At 42.2% G+C, this 20,224-nt stretch overlaps 1 long non-coding RNA gene across 11 annotated transcripts in view; it reads left to right on the forward strand.

The window, feature by feature from the left end:
• LOC140687466 (uncharacterized) overlaps positions 1-20,224 on the forward strand; it is a 74,811-nt gene that overhangs the window by 4,143 nt on the left and 50,444 nt on the right. For 5 of the 11 annotated variants that reach the window (XR_012061835.1, XR_012061834.1, XR_012061836.1 and 2 more), the window contains exons 2-4: positions 2,295-2,420; positions 7,003-7,124; positions 12,336-12,433. This is a non-coding gene — a long non-coding RNA (uncharacterized lncRNA). Of the gene's footprint in view, positions 1-2,265; positions 2,421-7,002; positions 7,125-12,335; positions 12,462-13,592; positions 13,672-14,917; positions 15,141-16,183; positions 16,203-20,224 lie in introns of those variants that run through there. The other 6 variants (XR_012061841.1, XR_012061838.1, XR_012061840.1 and 3 more) reach the window with 6 other exon arrangements.

Here is a 20,224-nt window from a genome sequence, read left to right on the forward strand (position 1 = left end):
ACATCTTCCTCCAATATCCTGGATGGTTTTCCAAGGTTGACCTCACTCAAAATGTAACTGTAAACTTTCTTTAAAAATTACATGGGTCACAAATAAAACAAACTAGTGACTATAACAAAAAAGAAACACAGATATAGAGAACAAGCTGTTGGTTACGTGGTGGGGAGGGGCACGATGGGGGGAGGGGACTGAGGCACAAACCACTATATATAAAATAAATAAGCTACAAGGATATATTGTACAGCACACGGAATATAGCCAATACTTTATAATAACTATAAATAGACCTTTAAAAATTGTGAATTGCTATGTTGTACACCTGAAACTTACATAATATTGTGTATAAACTATATCTCAATAAAAAATGTGTATGGGGGAGGGGTATAGCTCAGTGGTAGAATGCATGACACCCATGCAGGAGGTCCTGGGTTCAATCCCCAGTACTTCCATTAAAAAATAAATTAAATAAACCTAATTACCTCCCCCCATACCAATAAATAAATAAATTTTTGTTTATATATATATATATAAAGTACTAGGGATGTAACATGCAACATGATTAATATAATTAACACTGCTGTTTGTTATATATGAAAGCTGTTAAAAGAATAAATCCTGAGTTCTCATCACAAGGGAAGAAAAAAAATTTTTTTACTTTGTATCTATATCAGATGATTGGATGTTCACAAAACTTAAGTGGTAATCATTTCATGATGTATAAATCAAATCATTACTTTGTCCACCTTATACAGTGCTGTGTTGATTACATCACAATAAAAGTAAAAGAAAAATAAAGTACGTGGATCACGAAAACCTTGGAGCACCTCCAAATGGGGGGGCTGTGGGATGAGGGGAGGCGGTGGAAGAGGAGAGTAACTGACATCTATTGAAATCCGTTTCTCATCGTCATTTCAATAAATGGAACCATCTTCCATCCACCCACTTAAGCCAAAACCTAGTAGTCAAACATACACACACATCTTTAATCCATCAGCGGGCCCTATAATTTCTATCTTGGTATATATCTCAAATATGTCTACTGACCTTCATCTCTTTTTTTTTTTTCCAGGGGGGAGGTAATTATGTACCTTGTGCAGGCTAAGCATGCACTCCACCACTTGAGCTATACCCTCCCCCGCTACTCACCTTCATCTCTAACGCAAGGCTACTCCACTGCACCACGACCTCTCACTCTCTCCCCCAGATACACTGAGTACCCAAGGTGTCCCCAAGCTTATTCCTCTCTAGCTTTGCCTTAATGCATTCTCCACCCATAGCCCAAGAGATCTTTTACAGTGTAAATCAGATCATGTCACCGCCCTGCTAAATGGCTTCCCATGGCCTCAGGAGAAAAGAACAAACTCCAGAGCTTGCCTGCCAACCCTGTAGATCTGGCCTAACACTCCAGCCTCAAGTCTTGGCAAGCCCTTCACTTAGGGCTCTGAGCTTCAGCTATTAGGCCTTCTCTCTGACCCAGAGGCTCCAGCCCTGTGGTTCCCACCTCCCTCTCCCCATTCTTTCAGGAAGTCAGCTTCTGCTCCTCCTGCGAGCCTTAAACTCCAGGCTCTCTGGCTGGTGCCCTCTGACCAGGTGCAGGAGTGTCTTCTCTCCAATAATCCAATACTGGGCTCAGATATTCCTGTTCCAACCTCTTGAGAACTGCTTTAATCCCAGAGTATTATTTAATCTCTACGGGTTTCAATTCCTGCTCCATTAAATGGTGTGAAAAAGGAGGAGGAGGGGGAGGAAGTAAACCTTTTTAAAATTTTTTTTCAGTTGAAGTATAGTTGATTTTATAATATTATATTAGTTTCAGGTATACAACATAGTGACTCAAAATTTTTATAGATTACACTCCATTTAAAGTTACTATAAAATGTTGGCTATATTCCCTGTGCTGTATAACATACCCTTGTAGAAAGTGCAAGTAGATCCTGAAAGTTCTCATCACAAGGAAAAAAATGTTTGTAACTCTGTGAAATGATGCATGTCACTAAACTTACTGTGGTCACCATTTCAAAATGCGTGCACATATCAAATGTACTACTCTGAGCACCTTAAACTTACACAATGCTGCATGTTAATCATATCTCAATAAAGCTGGAAGAAATATATACAATAATATAATTATATTATTTACATAAATAGTATTTCTATTTATGTAAGACTCTTTGAAGAATTGAGACACACTGTGTAAAGCTTGTAAACCCAGAGTCTTGGGGGGATCTGGCACTGTTCTAGGCACGGTAAGCAACACAAATGAAGTTCTTTCCCCTTTGGAGCGTATCTTCTAGGGGCAGATGACATCAGGGTCACTGGAGATGGGAAGATGCCTGCTGTTTCTTTGGATTGGGGCTTCCTGAGGAGCAGAGACCACCAGGAAGTCGGGTGACAAGGCATTCAAAGACGGGGAACAGAAGGTGAGAAGGCTCGGAGCAGAAAGCTTGGCTTGGGGAAGGCTCTGCAAGGCGGCCAGTGCGTCGGGGCCCAGGGAGTGAGGACAAGGGAGCAAGGAAGTACGACAGGACAGGACCTTGTAGAGACAGGGGCAAGGGCTGGGTTTTGACTCCGGTAGCGAGCTACGGTAAGGTATCAAAGATGGTCAATTCTCTGTTCTCATTTTCTTGGCTACATCTGGAGCACCTGACAGAGGGAATCCTTCCTCTTCCTTAAAACACTTTCCCCTTTATTTGGGACACCACGTCCTCCCGATTTCCCCCAGTCCTCACTGGCCGCTCCTTCTCCATCCCATCTGCCGAGTCTTTTCCCCTGACCTCCAGACTCTGACATGTGCCAGCGCCCAGTGCTGGAGCCTGGTCTTTTCCCAATTCATTTCCTAGGTATTTCATTGGGTCCAATGGCTCAAAATACCATCATCTATAAGGCTCCTAAATTGAAATATTTCCCACCCAGACCTCTCCCCTCAACTCCCAAAACATACTTGCAGCTGTCTACTCCAGCTCCCTTTCGAAGGCCAGAAATTATTTCTAGGTTTCAATCCCAGACCTTCTCCCACAACCCGCCACCACTAATGCATATTTAATATTGTGGAATTGTATGAGACTCTCCAGGAAGGGACTGGACATGGAGAAGTAGAGAGATGGGTCAGCAACTGACATTGGACCCTGAATCTCTGCCAGGTAACCCACCGAGCTCAAACCGATGCAGTTACACTCATCACACATCAATTATTCCTGCCTGGCCTCTTCCCACTAGAGTCTAAACTCCATAAAAATAGGTGACACTGTGATTTATTCTCTGCTATATCTCCAAGTCTTTGCATGACGTCTGTCTATAGCAGAGATCAATATATGTTTTCAAAACAAGTGAATATAAAAATAATATTAATGCATAGAACTCAGCTGTAGGAGATCCAGCCAGAAGGGAACTGAAGTTTGGGTGTTCAGGCCAGTCACTGGGGTCTTGGCTCAGTTTCCTCATCTGTAAAATGGGGTTTATAACCTCTACTGGGCCTGCCTCATTGGACAGTTGGGTTGCCCACGTCATAGCACGGGGAAGCTGCGTGTTGTATAACAGGAAAGGGTTGTTTTTACAGTGACTCTTGTGTCTACGGAGTATTCACTCCACAGAAGACTCCACTTTTGTGTGGACTCATGCTTGAACACACCTGGAACTCCAGGCCCAGCCCCTGGTGACGTTTCCATCAGACCCAAAACCCAGAAGGTTCTGCAGTTTTTGCTAGAGCACTCAGGGTCTTTGAACGCACTTTTCTCCTCTTCCTTGACTGTTCCTTTTGGATGAGATCATGGTGTAGTGAGTGGAATGTACAGTTGGTTGGTCGGGAATTTTACTTTTTTGGTCTGAATCAGACCGGTAACTCCATCAAGAGCAGGGACTTGTCCGAACTCACCGCCAGCAGTGCCTCCTGTGTTTCTCTGCCTGGGGTGGGCTGGGTGGACTCCAGCACTGATACTTCCAAAAAGTTCTGTACAGAAGCGGGGCCCGCATGCCGCGAGGCTCAGCTGAGAGCACTCTGGTCTACTGAGCCCACCCCAGGGTACCTTTCACTTTGTGACTCGTTTAATCCAGGTGACGACCCTGTGAGGTAGGGCACTTATGTTTCCATTTTTAGAGGTGAAGAACCTGGGCACAAAAGGGATTCAGTAGCTTTCCCAAGGCCCGCCAGTAACCAGCAGCAGCGCTCGGAGTCTAAATCGAGCACCTGCCTCCAGGGCCTTGGCCTTTATCCACAGAGATATACGGCCTCCCTCAGCCCAGGGCCCTCTGCCTAGGTCCCCCTACCCCGTTCTATCTCCCCCTCTTCCCTCCCTCACTGCCCTCCTTTGCTGTACAGACACTGGCCAAGCCTCACCCCAACACCTCATGGTGTATCCCCAGGACCTTGAACCATGCCTGGCACAGTAGATGCTCATTAAACACTAGACACAAAATGAGGGCGCATACTGGGTGCCACACACTTGTTGTCTCTTATCCCATGACACGCTCCTAGCCACACAATGAAACGGCTCTCCCTGGTCTTGCTTGAAATGCAGATGTTAAAGACGCGTTCAGCCAACAGAACGCACACCCACTAGGGGCCCGCGTTTCCCCCACGTGCCGGGGAGACGGGCTGTCCGGAAAGTGAGCTCCGTGTTTGCAGGGCTACCGTCCCAGCAGAGATGCAGTCACACCTCTGTCACGGTGATCTTTTCAAAATCTGCATTGATCTTTTCAAAAGGCAAAAATCTGATCACAGTAGGACCCTGCCCCAAACTCCCTCAGAATAAAAACAAAAGTTCTGGCAGGAGCCGGTGTGAAGACTTTGTGTTTTATTCCAAGAGCACTGGAATGCCACTGAGGGGAAAAAAAATAGAAGTAAAACTGAAAGAACTATTGAACATCAAGTAAGTGTTTCTTCCTCGAGAGAGATTATCTCTCAAAAGATCTCACCCTGGTTAAACAAAGGGGCCATGGCAAACGTGAACTCAGAGTCCTCTTACTTCAAGCTGAAGTTTTCCCCTCCTTATGCCCAGGGCGGGATCACAGAATCAAGGCAGTCGCTGATAACCACGCCTGGCACCCGTCTAGCTGTAATCTGATCAATCTTCACCCCTTGAATCATTGCTGCCTTTCCTTTAAAAAGAGGAAACTGAGGCCCAGGATAGTTAAGTAGGCCGGCAGGGGTCACACAGCTAACAGTTTGTTTGCTATCTTCCAGACTCAGGCCAATGGGCCAGTTGAACCCAGTGTCAAAGCTCAACCCTCACTTATGTCCTCACCTAAATGTCCTCACTTCTAAAAATCAACACTGATGCACATTTCTCGACACCCGATTTCCTGAATGTTCAGCGGTCAGCCATGTATGGCTCTGGGGCAAGGTTGAAACATTCTCACCCAGTGTGCCTCCCCTCCCCCCATCCTGGAACAGACCTACTTCACTTGGTCGCCCAGGGGCTAGTCCCCTCCCACCTCAGTCCCTCCCTTGCGTTCCTGGTGTACCTGTGTACCCTGCCTGTCTTCCCCAACAGATTGCAAATCTCCTTTGAAGGTAGGGAAGAAAGGTCATGCAAAGTATGTCCCAACAGCTATTAGCAGAGTGCTTTTCGCACAGAGCTGGGAGGCAATGTATGTTTGTAAAATGAAAATCTCCTAGACCAGGTCTTTACCTTCCCTGCCTTCCTTCACATTGCCCCTCAGAGCTAATCGGTTAGTAAATCTTACACATCCTATCACCTGAAACCCTCTCAAATGCACCCTTTTCCCGTTTATTTCCACAGTCCCTGTTTCTTCTTTCATTCTGATCTGTGTAATAATCTCATAACCAGTCCTCCTGTCCTTGTCTTCTTCCTAACCCAGGGTACGTCTTCCTGAACTGCACAAATGACCATCCGGCTACTGCCCTGGGCAAAAATCTCCAATTTTCCCCAAATAAGTCATCGGTCCCTCTCTTAGGATGCAAAACTACACATGGGCCCAGCCAAGCTTTCAGCCAGATTCCTTCTATAAATTATTTGTTTGGGACCCCTTTTTTTGTCCCAGGCACTTGGCAAGGTAGTAATTAAAGAGTTAGGCTCCACGTACTCATGTGACTAGATGGCCAAGACAGGGTGGAGTGAAAAAAAAAATACAGCCACAAAAAGGTATGCCATTTTTGTTCAAACACACACACAATAATATATTTTCTAAAGGAAATACATGTATATGCAGATAATACATGTATGTGTGTGTATGTGTATATATATATATATTTTATATATATATGTATTGTATATATATATATGTAATATGTATTTTATATATTATATAAAAAATATACATCCGTATGGGGGAGGGTATAGCTCAAGTGGTAGAGCGCATGCTTAGCATCCACAAGGTCCCAGATTCAATCCCCAGTTTCTTCTTGAAAAATAAATAAATAACCCTAATTACCTCTCCCACTAAAAAAGTTTTTTTTTAATTTTTCCGTATGAACATATACACCCACGGAGATCATAAGAAATATGTGTGCTGATCATATTGCAATACACCCAAGTACTGAATCATTATGTTGTACACCCTGAAACTAATATAATGCTATATGTTAATTATATCTCAATAAATAAGTTTTTTTATATATATACACACACATATGCAAGTACAAAAATAAAAGCCGGTTAATTCTCAAGCGTGGGCAAGGACCCAGGCCAGTTTGGTGGTAGCTGAGCATTTTAATCCCTTTTCATGTAAAGCATACTCATGCGCCTACTAGTAAGAAATGCCGAACTGGGGTACATAGCCTTGGAAATGAAAAATAGAGAATGAAATATGTATTATCTCCATCTATGGCTTTTTGATAAACATGCGATAAACCGTTCTCTGCTTACCCACCTCCTTTCTCTACACCAGTCCCGCTCTCACTTGGAATCTCTCCAAAGCCATGTGCCCCCTATGTGCAAAAATCAGTCTGGAGCCACCCTCCCCAAGGCCCCCTCCAAATTCCACCACCCTCTCTTTGTTCAGTCACTCTCTGTTTGTTCAACACCTCCTTTGTGACACTTGCAGGGTTCTGCCCACCCTGCCTGAATGGGCCACAGGCCCCTTGAAGGGAAGACCAGCTCCCCCCACGTCATGTCAGCTGCCGGCACAAAGGAATTGTCCCATATTTAGCCATTCTACTCAGTCAGGTAAATATGCCCTCTGGATTCTTTCATTCACTCATTTACTCTCTTACTCAACAGGTATTTATTAAGCACCGACTGTGTACCAGATCCTGGTCTAGGTGCTGGGGACACAGCAGGAGAGCAAACCAATCAAAATGACTGTGGAGTTAACATCCAGTATTAGTGCATGAAATCAGTGTTATGGAGAAAAATAAGCGGGGCACAGGAAACAGAGGGGGCGGGTGGGGGCGATGTTAAAGAGGCTCGTCGAGGAAGACTTCAGAGGTGGAGGCATCTGAGTACAGCTCTGAATAGGGTGACAGTGGGAGCCATGCAGAGTTCTGGGGAAAGAGTATTCCAGGCTAAAAGATGGCCTGCAAAGACCTTGAGGCGCTGTGCCCAGTGATTCAAGGAACAGCAAGGAAGCCAGAATGGCAGAAAATGGAAATGGAGGAGATGCATAGTGATTGCCTGGGAACTTCAGGGCTTTGTAAAGATCGGACTTTATCCAGATAAGCCAGAGAGCCGCTAAATGGTATAAGCAGAAGAACAGTGACCTGGCTTGGGTACCGAGGCTTATGAAGGCCAGGGGTTGGGGGTAGGTAGGGTGTAGCTCAAGCGGTAGAACGCATGCTTAGCAGGCACAAGGTCCTGGGTTCAATCCCCAGTACCCCCTCCAAAAATAAATAAACCTAATTACCTCCCCCGCCAAAAGGGAATAATTAAATAACACAATAGTGAATAATTTTTTTAAAAAGAGGCTTGTTAAACATGATAAACCCAAGAGCACTTCTAAAATAGTACTGGAGATATTCTCCCTGGCTGAAATCACTCAGATATTTAAGTGTGTTTATATTTTCGGCTACTTTTACAACAACAACAGGACAGCGGTAACAGGAGAGAGAAGGGTAATGAAAACAGGAAAAATCAAGCAATTTACTGAGCCCCTGCTGTGTGCCAGAGTCTTAGCTCCACATCTGAGGAATCCAATCGTGCTGTTACTTGGTGCTCCTGATAACCAATCTCCATTTACATATATATATATATATATATAATTTTAAATCTATGTATAAATGAAGTATATGTAAATTCATTTGACAGATGAGGAAACTGTAGCCATCAGAGGTTAACTTGCTCTCTGACTTACTAACTCCTCTAAATTCCTTGAGGTTCTACAAGAAGAATTAAGTGGAAGTCTAGCCCAGTCTAATTCCAAAGGCCATGCTGCCTCACACCATTCTTCTCTGGTCCTAAGTCTTTGACCTTGGCCTTAGGTAAACAGAGAATAATAACACAGATCATCGATTAAGTACTTATTATAGGCCAAGCACCCGGTACCCAGGCAGTCAGAACCCCTTTCGCCCAGATTAGAAACGTGCTGCTCCCAGGGGTGATATAAATAGTGGTTAAAAGGCTTGAAATTGGCTTTCTGGGTTCAGACCAAGACTCTGTGCTACCCAGCTCTGCAGCCTTTGCCACCTCGCTGGAGCACTCTTTGCCTCTGTTCCCCCCATTTTACAGATGTAAGAACACTCACTGACAAGTGTATTTAAGAGGAATCAGTGAGTCCTCACCTGTAAAATGCTTTGGAGGAGAATTTGGCACACAGTAAGCACTTAGTTAAGACACGCTATTATTATGAATACCGGTGCCCACAGTCCCAGAAGCACGTGCAGTCACCCACTGCACGGCCATGCCAGGGCACTTATTCATGGGTTGGAAAAGAGAAGTGAGTGCATTTATAGCAAGTAAGGGATACAATTGGATTTGGACCCAGATTTGTCCTCTCCAGCACTGAGTCACTCTCAGTCATCTGCTAGACCACACAACGTAGACAAGGCAAGCAGAATTCTCTGAAGAAAGATACCTCAGTCTGGGGGGCTCCTCATGGACGTTCGGAGACAACCCACCTTTCAGGGTTCCTTGGGCATCCTCTTCAAGGTAGAGGTCAAGGGAGGCCTGAGGGACCCCTGAAGGAAGAGGTCAGAAGTGAGTGGCAGCAGGAAAAGATGTGGAGCAGAAGAGATCCAACTCTCCTGACTTTAGGTGTGCCCTCTGAAGCCACGCCCTCCACCAGGACACTGGATTGGGGGAAATGCTGGAGAGGAGATTAAGGTCGGAGCCACACCCTTAACAGGCTGGCGTGACCAAAAAAATCCAGAGTCTAGACTAAAGATCAGAGAGCTGCCCTAAATTTCTGGAGTGTAAATGATCCCAAGCCAGCTACTACACCACTTCACTTTCAGCTGATGGACTTTTGCTCAGCAGCTCCCAACCCCCAACACAGCACGTTTTCCCAGAAACCGGAAATGAATAAAACCCAGTCTTCAGAGCCTTCCTGGATCCCAATCCTGACTCCACAGCTCAGCTGCTGGGAGACCTCAGCCCAATGATTTAGCCTCTCTGCCTCATCTGTAAAATGGGAATAATAATGTTGCCCACTGCAGTAGTGCTCGTTTAAGGGTTAAATGAGCTGGTGGAGAGGAGACCTTAAAAACCTTCAAACTAACTCAGGAAACCTCAGCCAAAATGACATTAGCCATTCTTTTCTCCGGATGGCTCCCTGTACTAAAACAGCCCTTCAACCTAACTAATCCCCTTGGCTTCTTCAACAACTTTTTTTTCAGACGTGGTTAGCACATTTTGTTGACATATTTTCACAAATACCAAGCCTGCATGTCCTCTTAAAAATATTTTAAGAGATTATGTTTTGTTCCCACTTGCTTTGAGGAACGGCTTCAGCATCGTTAAGTGAGATGAAAACAGTATAAAACAAATGAGGGTAATAGGACCATCTTTCCTGAACTTTTTCAAAAAGGAAAAAACAACAGAAAGAAAAAGCAAAGAATTAAAGATTAAAATGCTGGGCTTTTAAAGACCATCTTGTTAAGTATTTTCTTATCAAGTTCCTTTTTTTCCCCTCCCCCATAAACACGACAGTAATGAGTTTTTCTTTCTCCCTGCTTCAAAAAAAAAAAAGTGTCACATAAATTTCTCCAAACTCATACAATCTGAATTTTCTACAAGGATTTGTAACTGATATGCTATATCCTTTAAAGAAAAGAAGAATGCTATGAACAGAAATAAACAGTTTCTGAAGCAGTTTTATTTGAAGTCAAGGAATAAGAACAACTGTCCCCAAGGAAACAAAGTAGAATTTGGACTCCAAGCTAAAATGGCTCTGCCTTAATCCTCTGTTACCCGGTAAAATGGGGCTGCGTTTACAGGAAACGCCTGCCATCAGAAGTTTTCTGCTAGTTTTCAACCCGTTTTCAACCGTATTTTTGCATCATCAACTCAGCCATATGGAAACAAATAAAAGCCTCAGCTTTAAAAAAAAAAAAAAAACCGTAAAGGAAAGGAAGAGATTGCTGACCTGTTCACTTCTACCTTCTCCAGGATGGTAGAAAGGCAAGAAGAAACGCAGGCTCCCCTCCCCCTCCACGACTGGGCTTCCCGGCTGGGTGGAAACTATCTCATTACCACATTTTCAACCAGCAGACCGGTTTCCTCGTTTAATCAAAGTTAGTTTGTGGTTGTTTGGCAGTCTGCGCATGCCAGGTTTTTATGGCTATAGAAAATGTGTATTTATTTATTTTGGGATGGCTTTGACCATATGACACACGAGCCAGTCTTAGCCAATGATTTATAAGAGCTCTGAAAAGCACTGCCTTTAAACATTTTAATAGAGGCTTTCTCATCCTTTGTAAGTGGAAGTGTAAATTGGTACAGTCCTTTTGTAAACAACTCAGTGAGACAAGTCAAGGGCCTTACAAATGTTCATACATTTGGGTGCAGCAGTAACACCCTAAAATCAGTCCCAGGGAAATAGCCCGAATCAAGGGGAAGGTGTTATGAACAAAGACATTCATGGCAACAAGATTTACTATAAGGGGAAGAAAAATACACACCCACCCCTCTCTCCACGTATATGTGGAAACACACAGAGGAAGCGCTAATCATCCAAATGATGCCCCAATTTTGCACACAAGCCATTTTGAAATTAGAAGTTTTGAAAAGCCGAGTCATTGAGAAATAGTTATAAGAGCAACTGGAAAAAAGATCAAGGTGCAAAATCCTATTTTTAATAAATGTCTTTTTATTAGTAAGCAAACAGAAAGAATATAATGATAAATAAAGCTGTTAAAATTGGCTTTCTTGTCAGGGAAATTCTAGTATGGACTGCACATTATGTGATACGAAGGACTTCTCGTTAATTCACTTGCTCTGATAATGGCATTATTAGTTACTAGGGGGAAAAAAGGTACATATTTTTTAGAGAAATATACCGAAGAGCATAGGAGGAAAATGGCATGGTATGTTGGAATTCGTAATACTTCAGCAAATTTTAAAAAGGAGAGAATTGAAGCAAATGTGGTTAACACCCTGAAACTGCAGAAGTGGGTGTTGGGCCTGGGGCAGCGGGGGGAGTTCATTTTTACTGTTCCCTCTATGCTACTGTTCATTTCAAAGTTTTGGTTAAAATTGTTTAAATGGCTGTTTTCTGATCATTGGGATATGCATGACCTTTTCCTGCCTCCTGTTTTTCTCCAGTGATTTCCTATAATACGCCTATGTCGCCCTGGGAAATAAAACAAACTAACATGTATTTTACCAAAAAGAACTGAAAAATAAAAAGAGCTGACAGTCCCACAGCGATGTTTTTATTGCTGTGTAATAGTGAATCCTCAGAATGCCATGATAAGCCGTGGTACCTCAGAACACAAGCCCATAAATGGTCCAGATCCTCCCTCCGTGGGATAGCAGCGGAGTCTGAGACGACGCTGTAAATATGATCAGCTGATAAAAAGGCCAGCTGCAACGAGCCATTTTAAAGATTAGGAACCATTTAAACACACACACCACACATACACCACCTCCTGGCTCTTAAGTGTGAAGTGGCAAGACACCCTGGTTTTATTTCCAAAGTTTCATGCAATAATCACCTAAGCGGCAAGCAGCGCAGAGTTCCACATACCGCCAAGCTGACTCAGAAGGAAGGGTTCCACATTCCTTAATTAGCAGCATCAGAAAAGCACCACTTCCTGCAGTGGAGTTTCCCATTTCACCAGGCGACTCAGCTGGCTCAACACACCCCACAAGTTCACGCGGAGGATTTCCACGAAACGTAGATAGTGTTACTTAATTTACCTTGTTAATTTACTTTCCTGTCTTCTGTTTTATTCTATTACACTATTCTATTATTCTCTTCAGTGGTATTCTAATTTTTTGCAGATTGAAGAGGTTCATGATGAAGTGATGCATTTTCGCCTTTGTTTCCAGGCTTCATGGACACCCCGCAAATACTGAGATCAAAGCTGGGGGCAGAATAGGTAAACAATACACCAACTTGAAAATGCAGTTCTCTTGGTTATTAATAGTCCAAAGATTCAAAGTCCTGGGCTAGAAGTTTCTTTTTCAGTACCGTTTACTTAAATTAAGTTTCTGATTCATATTAAAGTTCTCTGGCAGAACTCTTACAGGGTACAAGAACATGAGGAAGGTTTCCAAACAAGATTACACGGTTTTCCAATGTGATATATTTGATCATCTTTGAAAAGGCAGGGGCAGAACTAGCCCAACCTTAATTGAAATGTCAAATTCTCAGGAAACAGTCTCCTTGTAAATATTGGATTTACCCTTTGTAACAGTTATTTACTTTGAACTTCAGAGGTTTTGAAGAAATGTAAAATAACGTTGAGCAGGTGATTGACAGATTTGACAGACATTTTAAAAAAAAGCTATTTGGAAAACATTTTATTTTGCACTTTGAGGGATCTGAAGTCTGTTCTATAATGCATTATTCCATTTTTCTCTTTTAGACTTCTTCCTTAAACTCCATCTTTTCAGAGACTTCTCTCTGAGCACTAGGTTGATAGATTTATATTTAGTGTTTAATTCAGAACCTTAGCTATAAATATGAAAACAGATAAGAAAAGCTCACAGTCTTAGACTCCAAGATAAAGCAAGTGTTTGCCTTCTTGGCAGACCTGCCTTCTCAGGGGTCTAAAAGGCAGCAGAGAAGGCCTACTTAGGAATTTTATTTCTCCTGAAGACATCTGGCATTTGAGAATGTCTGAGGCTATTTAGCGAATAAACGAACCCTCGACTGGGTCTCTCAAGAATGAAAGCCTTTCCCTCTGACCCCAGAGAGTAATGAATTCCTTCTAACACTACATGATAATGAGGATGAAAAATATTTTTACAAATTCATGTACTTTAAATAACAATTATGTCAAGCTGAGTCAAAAGCCAAGGGCACTGGCTTCAATTAAATAGACTTTGGGGTTTTGGTGTCCTTGGATCATGTCGGAGCTATAGTTTGAGCCTATTCCTGACTCAGGTTCCCTCTCTTTGTCCCAAGACATCAGGAGGTGGATGGAGGGTGCCCCAAGATTATGATGGTGTCTCTTTGGAGACATAGAGATGTCATGGACTTTTTGTTGTTGTTTGTTATCTTGAAAACAATGCTTATAAAACAGTACTTTGCAGGAGGGTCCTGAACCCAAGACGCTGTCTGCTGTCACCTTCAGAGAAATCAAGATTGAAATAAAACTGTCCTTATTAATAATTTAGGGAGATCATTCATACCTAAGTGAGTTTTGGTTGTGAAAAACGCTGATACCTGAATTGGCTCTAAAGTCTTATCTCCTTCCATTTCTGTATATTAAAAACAGTTTCTAACCACAAGGACCTCCTGTAGAGCTCAGGGAACTATATTTAATATCTTGTAATAACCTATAATCTGAAAAGGAATATATACATATAGATATCTGAATCACTTTGCTGTATATCTAGAACTAAATCAACTATACTCGGTTGTTAAAAACACAAATAAAAACAAAACAATTTCTGCCCTCCTCTTCAAGTTATTAAAGATTTTTTTTCTCTTTTTTTTAAAAATTAAAAAAAATTATAGGTGGGGGGGAGGGTATAGCTCAGCAGTAGAGCACGTGCTTAGCATGCACAAGGTCCTAGGTTCAATCCCCAGTACCTCCACTAAAAAATTAAACTAAAAAATTAATTTAAAAATACATGAAGAAACCTAATTACCTCCCGCCGCCAAAAAAAAAAAAAGGATAGTTGATTTACAATGTTGTGTTAGTTTCTGGTGTACAGCATAGTGATTCAGTTACACACATATATATATTTTTTCTTTTTATAATAGGTTATTAACAAGCTACTGAATATAGTTCCCTGTGCTAGAACAGTAGCACCTGTGGTCAAGGTATTAAAGATTTTATGTCTTTCTTCATTTTCAAATATCCAGCAAAACACTGTCAATTCATCAGAGAAACACTGGAATTTTAACTTGTCATAATTCAAAGTTTCTGCTTTGAGCATCGGGCACCCACCACTCATGTATATTCCATTGTATTCTGGTTACATAGAATCCAGTATCTGGTTGCATAGAATTCCCTTGTATCCTGGTTACACAGAATGGTGCCCGCCCGGAGTTGCCGAATGGGCATAATCTTAGCAAACTTGCAATGGTTTGAGCACAAGCACTGCCCCGCACCATCGAGCCGGGCCTGTTGCTGGTGGCACATCAGTTAGATAGCGACTTACGAGGCCTCCTGGCCTTGCAGATATTTCTTCCCCTATCAGTGGATCAGAAGTTGGAGCATTTCCTTAGTCACAGAGACCGGCCGTTTGTTGGGATGTTTGCAGTAGGAACTACAGTTGAAGATAACAAAATTAAACATGAATGGGGAAAAATACATAATTCTTCTTTTGGGGAGTTTAAGATTGTTTTGCTGTTTTCTGATTCTTAAACTATCAGTTGTTTAGAGTAGAGATCTGATTTCTTTCTTCAGCTTTTTCCTATGGCATTTGAATGGTGAAGTCTTTCGAAAATATTTACCTTTTCTGACCAGCCAGCAACGCTTAGTCTTTTCTATAGTTCCTAAGATTAAGAAAATAAGAGAAAACTAGAGAGACTTGGCAAGCAAGTATGTAATAATCTGGCAAGGAAATTCTTGAGCAAGAGTTTACGGGTTTGGGTTTATTGGAACATTTGAAAGCAATTAAAATGTTTTTTTTTCCTCAAACTTATTTTTGTCCTTTTTCCTTTAAGCACACAGGCATACAACTGAAAAATAACATAACAATACAAATGAATCATTAAGTGGATCAGGCCCAAAAGCTACCACTAGGGATCTTTAGAGAATATTAGATGGAGTGTCTGTAAGCCATTCTCAGGCTTATTATAGGTGTCGAGACCAACCCTTCAAGAAAAGCTGACCAGATCTTCAGTCTTCAAGTCTAACTTCTATTTACTGACCTGATACAGAATATCCTGTGTAGTGTTAAAAATACCAGCTTCCCAACTGTGGGGATAGGCTCTGAAATGTTATCTATACAGTTAAACTATATATAATATATATTGAACAGATGTAAATAGGACAGAGTCCACAGTAGATGAATCAGAATTTTTCGAGATAACTCCACAATAAGCTGAAAGAATACTGTTATTAGGTCTACTCACCTGCCATGTTTTAGATACCAGAGTTCTCAGATTTTACAATATCACTGAGAAGAGATCAGAGGATACATTCTAGCATGCCATATACAACCCATAAAAGATACTTTTTGATTTTTATAGTAAGAGAGCCTTACTGTTCATTACAGAAAATTTGAAAACTGCAGAAAACACCCACGAACCCAATACATGACACTCAGGAACAACCACGGTTCCTACGTTGGTGTGTTTCCCCGAAGCTTTTTAAAAATGGCATAGTCCTTGGGTCTACCTTTCTTTCTTCTTCTTCTTTTTTTTTTTTTTTTGCTTGATCATTACAATGAAGGTTTTTCCCATATGTTAAAAATAATGTTAGCTTCTTCAATCATGCCTTGTTTTCTTTTTCTTATAAAAATTTATAAAATCCAAATGCTGTACCGGCTTCCCCTACTCCCACCCCCCACTCCCGCCCAACTCCTTTTGGCCCACAGAATGGTATAGAATATCTCTGAGAAGTGAAACAGAAAAAAAAAAAAAAAGGTTTCACTGACAGTTAAATTAAAACCCTAATAGGTAAAAACTATCATACCACTGAAACTCTTTTTTCCCTTTGTACCTTAAGATATTTCAGAGAAAATTATCCAAGAATAAAGACCACAAAAGAGGTATTCACGTTGGAAAGGAGAACCAAATGGACAGGATAATTATCTCCTTTTTTAAAAAAATCTTCACTCTGGATCACAGTGGTGACCTCTAGGGAGGGAGGGGACCTGGGAGGCTGGGGGACCACGGTGGGAGGGGGACAGGCTTTTTCTCTGTGCCCCCTTTGTACTTCTTGTTTAGTACCAGAAGCAGGTATGAACTTAGTAGGAAGCTAGACATGTAGGTTTTTTGAAGTACAGTAATACGTCTGCATCACATTCCTCCGGGACCAAGCTCATTAAAAAGAAGCAAAGCACCTCTGTTTCTCAGTGCCTCAGCTTCTCACCATTCCTCCCTTTCCCCACTTTCCACTTCAGAATCAAACTTCACGGTGGCGGTGGGGCGGGGTGGGGGTGGGGGGTGATACACAGGAACTAAAAATAGGACACCTGCTCCATCTTGCCCAGGAGTGCATTGTCAGAGCAGCCTTGACCACGCCCCCAGAGCTGGATGAGCTACCCAGGTGAAAATAAACAGCCGGAGACGGTTATGAAATGAATCCTTACAGCATTTGTATTTGTTTCTCCTCCAAACGTTTTCTCACGCATTCCCTGCCCCTGGAAGGTGAACGGATGTCGGATTCGCTCGCTGAGGTCCAGAGGGAGACATGCTGCCTGCGGGGGGTGGTGGGTGCCACACGCCATCAGGGCATCTCCCCGCTCCCTCCTCCTCCACCGCGGGTGTGAGTAATTTCGACATTTTCTGAAGCTTGAAATCCATTCTCTTCCTGAGTCAGGATGGACTTTGCCTAATCTATTTCCTGGAAATATTTCCACCACCAGCCCCCCCCCCCCGCATGGATGAGCAATTGCATGGGAGCGCAGTTTCTTCCGGAGCACAAAATGGATCATATGTGCTTATACAGATGTACAAAGATGTACAATTCGAGCTTTTCTTGCAAAGTGAGGACATGTGATTCTGGCTTTAGTTCACGGAATTAAACGTTGCAAGATTTGTGATTGATATATAGCGTGAGAATCTGCTCGGGGGCCCCTCTCTTGGTTTCTCTTTATTCTATTTCAGTGTGAGTGTCTGTCTGGCTTGAAGAACTAACCGGGGACCCACGCAGTGATCAGCCCAAGCCACTCGAACAGGGCAGACTCCTGAAACCCGAGTAGTAACAGAATCAGTCCTGATCTAACATACCAGATGTGAGTGACAAAAAGTTTGATTGTGTCATTTTCTCAGTAAGATGACCTGAGGCCAGTCCCTTGTTTGCTTTCTACATTCGAGAAAATGTTTCTAATGTGTTTTGGATTCTTCCACACTAAGCACTTTTTTTCGCTTGTTAAGAGGGCCTGGACCCCTGAGCCTAATTGTAAGATAGTATTTTGAGAACCTGTGGTGAAACTTGGGATTTGTCTCTCCCTCCTCTTTTTTTTTTTTTTTTTCCCTACTGCTTTAAAAACAAGATAAGCCTGTATGCAAATAGAGTCCGCGGTAACCACAGTAACATTCTCAACCTTATTTATTGAATTGCAGAGTCTTCCTTCACCGATTAAGCGCTATTTGCATACCTTTAACATTAGAAACATTAAGTCCAGTAATGAGTCATTCAAGACGTCTTCTGGGTTTGTAGCTCTGAAGCTGGATTCAACTGTATTAATGCCGGAATAATGGGTGTCTTCTGTGTTAAAACTTCAGGATTTTTTCTGTGCAGAGAGAGAAAGAGAGAGAGAGGTTTTTATTGTCTCGTTTTCTTTCAATTCTAAAACTGAAATGTGTCCAAATGAGTTAAAGATAATATTTGAAACAGATTTAGTTATTTATTTCATACACTAAAGCAATATACTGTATGACCTTTTCATTCTATGAAGAGATAAAGAACTTGTTATTCTCTTCTTGTCTGAATATAACCAGTCTTACAAAGAAGAGTAAAAGCTTTATATTTTGAATATCTTTTCCAGCTTGAGGTATAACTGACACGTAACACTGTGTAAGTTTAAATTGTACAACGTGTTAATTTGGTACCTTTCATTTTGCATTTTTCAATGGAAAAAAAAAAGGAAAGAGAGAGAGAGAAAAAGACAACCTCAATGCTTTTCTCAGAAAGAACAGGAAGCTTGAAGGAGGAAGTATGTGACAGTTTATTTTTCAACAAGTACACGTTATCAAGTGAATGAAATTCCTCTGGAAGCTATAAAAATGAAGATCGGAGCATGGCTGCGTTCAGATAGCACAAAACGCTCCTCAATATTTAGAACCTTTTTTTTTTTAAAGCTAAGTTATTAATGAAAGCCAATTATTGCACTTTTCCAAAAGGAAACACTGAGTCATTCATGAAATGATCTAAGATTTCGAAACTTGCTTACACCATTTTTTTTTTCCCTCCTCCTTTCCTACCTGTGCCAAAAAGCAGGCTCAGAAAAGCCAACCAGTAACCATGGCCTAAATCCAGGGAGCCGGCACCGAATTAGCTCAGCACTGCTGTAATTTAGCAAAGACTCACGCTGCCCCCAAGGGTTACTGTCCCACCAGAAGGGCCGGCTGGAAAGTGCCTCCGCAGCCCGCCTGGGTCCAGAGTGGGGGGGGGGGGGCCTCCGTCCCCCCCGGCCCCAGAGGGCCTGTGATTAACTAGTTCTGGCGCAGTCATTTGGCCATACCCTGGCCTGCCTCCAAGTTTCATGTGGAACAGCAGAAGGGCGTGGGTCCTCAGATAGGCAGGCCCGTGTTCCTAGGAGGCATTACACATTTATGGCCAGAGCCCTACAGAATTTGGCCAGAGAAGGAATGGAGAAGAGAATGTGTTTGGCGAGGAAATACTGACTTCTTGATCCATTTATCAAGAGTGCTTAAGCTTAGGCCATTAAACCGTGTCCAGAGACAGTCAACAAATGTTTGAGTCAGGAATAAACTGAGAGAGGTGGTTTTAACCTCGGGACAGCTGAGGAAGAGCATTTCTAGGTACTTATTTTTAAAAATATGACTTTAGATAAATTTACAAAAGAATCAAACCACCCAAGTTTCTGCTCTGCGGAAGCAGCCTCTTTCATCTTTACAGACAACTGTAAGTTCATGTAGATAAATAACATAGACAAGGAAATAGTGTTTGGATCCAAACAATACAGAAAGAAGCTTGGAATTGTGCCTCCTTAAGAAAATACCATACCATACGTTTGCATTGTATCACTAAAAGGATTTTATAGATACAGTATCTTAATATGACTCTGCAAGGTAGAAAGCGGAAGTGTCCCATTTCACAGATTAGGAAACTCAGAGAGACCTTGACCTTCCTAAGGTCACAACGTTAGTTAATTGCAGAACCCAAACTTAAATCCAGGATTCCTGGCAAAGAGTACTGGTCTTTCCTCAGCATGCCCTGTCCCTTGTAACCTGAGTCTGCGTGTTCCCTTCTGCACGTCCAGACTCTGGAAGCTCCTAGACCTGTTGCTTTTACGTTAAGCCTGTTCTTTTCAACTCCCGGAATTCCCAAGAAATATTCAAGTCTTGTTTCTCTCCCTACCTTGAAGATCCTGGTCCTTTTTCACAACCCGTTTGAGAAGGAAGTGGTCTCGATGCTGGTTTTCTTGTACAATAGCTTCCTCTTTTTCTCCTTGAACTTATTTTGGTCTTATTTTATCCTGACCCCCCCCCAAAAAAATCCCAGATTCTGCACCACATCTGAGGGATTTTTTTGATAACCCTTTCTCAACCACTAAGATGTTACTAATCGATACCAGTCATTTTTAATTTCCTCTATGTGTGTGTGTTTATTTTTCACATTTTTTACAATGATTTTTGTTGTTGTTGTCATCTAGGGGGGAAATTATTTTTAAAACTATTTTATCATTTTTGTGTAACTCACATGATGCGCTTCACACAATGGATGGTTGTTGCTAACACCAGTGGAAGAACTACTGCGGAGTTTTCACGACAAGCCATGAAACAGTTATTTGGGTATCACTTATTTAGAACATGCCTGGTAAGCACTGGTTAAAAATTGATGATTCAGGGGCAGTCT

The sequence above is a fragment of the Vicugna pacos genome, chromosome 19 (genome assembly GCF_048564905.1).
Source record: "Vicugna pacos chromosome 19, VicPac4, whole genome shotgun sequence".
In the NCBI taxonomy this organism is placed as follows: domain Eukaryota; kingdom Metazoa; phylum Chordata; class Mammalia; order Artiodactyla; family Camelidae; genus Vicugna; species Vicugna pacos.